The sequence below is a fragment of the Poeciliopsis prolifica genome, unplaced genomic scaffold (genome assembly GCF_027474105.1).
Source record: "Poeciliopsis prolifica strain line A6 unplaced genomic scaffold, Auburn_PproV2 SCAFFOLD066, whole genome shotgun sequence".
Lineage (NCBI taxonomy): Eukaryota > Metazoa > Chordata > Actinopteri > Cyprinodontiformes > Poeciliidae > Poeciliopsis > Poeciliopsis prolifica.
In genome coordinates this window covers 668,863-670,614 of record NW_026562441.1, presented here as the reverse complement: position 1 = coordinate 670,614, position 1,752 = coordinate 668,863, and the positions used below count along the sequence as shown (strand labels likewise).

The following is a 1,752-nucleotide window of genomic DNA, read 5'->3' as shown; positions in this document are numbered from 1 at the left end:
CTAAGTCTTTCATAAAATATACTCAAGAGTCAAACACACCTTATGGAAATGAGTCAGTCTTAAAACATGTCTTCTTCCTGCTATGAGACAGAGATTCCAGATTTTCAACATATCTTTACTCATCTCTTAAATCTGGGAGTAACTAAGACCTGCTGAGAGTCAGAAGTCTTCTGATTTAAACTTTGTCGTTGCTGCTGAGAGGTAAAATGGCTCAGAGAGGAGTTCGTCTGGAGGAAATCTCCTGCTCCATTTGCTTGGATCTACTAAAGGATCCGGTGACTATTCCCTGTGGACACAGCTACTGTAAGAACTGTATTAAAGACAAGTGGGATGGAGAAGATCAGAGGAGAATCCACAGCTGCCCTCAGTGCAGGAAAGAGTTCAGATTTAGGCCTGTCCTTGTAAAAAACATCATGCTAGCAGCACTAGTGAACGATTGGAAGAAGACTGGACTCCAAGCTGCTCCAGCTGATCACCGCTATGCTGGACCTGAAGATGTGGCCAGTGATGTCTGCACTGGGAGGAAGATGAAAGCTTCTTACTGTGAGAATCATCTTCAACCTCACTACGACGCTCCACATTTAAAGAAACACAACCTGGTGAATCCCTCCAGGAAGCGACAACAAATCCATCAGAGAATCCAGGACCAAGAGAAAGATGTGAAGCTGCTTCAACAGGAGGTGGAGGCCATCAATGTCTCTGCTGATAAAGCAGTGGAGGACAGTGAGAAGATCTTCACTGAGCTGATCGTCTCCTCCAGAAAGAAGCTCTGATGTGAAGCAGCAGATCAGATCCCAGCAGGAAACTGAAGTGAGTCGAGTCAAAGATGTTCAGGAGAAGCTGCAGCAGGAGATCACTGAGCTGAAGAGGAAAGACGCTGAGCTGGAGCAGTTCTCACACACAGAGGATCACACCCAGTTTCTCCTCAACTACCCCTCACTGCCAGCACTCAGTGAGTCTACAGGATCATCCAGATCAACATCCGTCCTCTGAGACACTTTGAGGACGTGACAGCAGCTGTGTCAGAGCTCAGAGACAAACTACAGGACGTCCTGAGAGACACAGGGACAAACATCTCACCAAGACTCACTAAGGTTGATGTTCTACTGTCAGAACCAGAACCAGAACCAAAGACCAGACTGAATTCCTGAAATACTCACAAGAACTCACCCTAGATCCAAACACAGCGAACAGATTCCTGTTATTATCTGAGGGGAACAGAAAAGTAACGAGGGTAGAAGAACAGCAGTTTTATCCTGACCATCCAGATAGATTCTCTGGTTGTTGTCAGATCCTGAGCAGAGAGAGTCTGACTGGACGTTGTTACTGGGAGGTGCAGTGGAGAGGAGGAGGAATTGAAGTCGTAGTTTCAAATAAAAGCATCGGCAGAGCAGGGAGATCAAATAAATGTGAGTTTGGATTCAATGACAAATCTTGGTCATTAAATTGCACCACAGACAGATACACATTTTATCACAGCAACATTAAAACTCCAGTATCAGGTCCAGTTTCCTCCAGACTAGGAGTGTATCTGGATCACACAGCAGGTATTCTGTTTCTACAGCGTTTCTGGTACCATGACTCTCCTCCACAGAGTCCAGACCAGATTCACTCAGCCGCTACATGCTGGGTTTGGTCTCTTCTCCCTATTTTCACATGATGGTGGCGCGACTGCTGAGTTTGTTAACTTGAAATAGTTTCTTTTGTCTCCATCATTGTTGTCGTCTTTCGACTCTGGTGTTATTCGTTATT

General features: G+C 45.4%; 1 pseudogene; it reads left to right on the top strand.

Annotated features, from left to right (window-relative positions):
* The first annotated feature begins 206 nt into the window (after positions 1–206).
* On the top strand, positions 207–1,151 carry LOC129351316 (E3 ubiquitin/ISG15 ligase TRIM25-like; annotated as a pseudogene).
* The last annotated feature ends 601 nt before the right edge of the window (positions 1,152–1,752 follow it).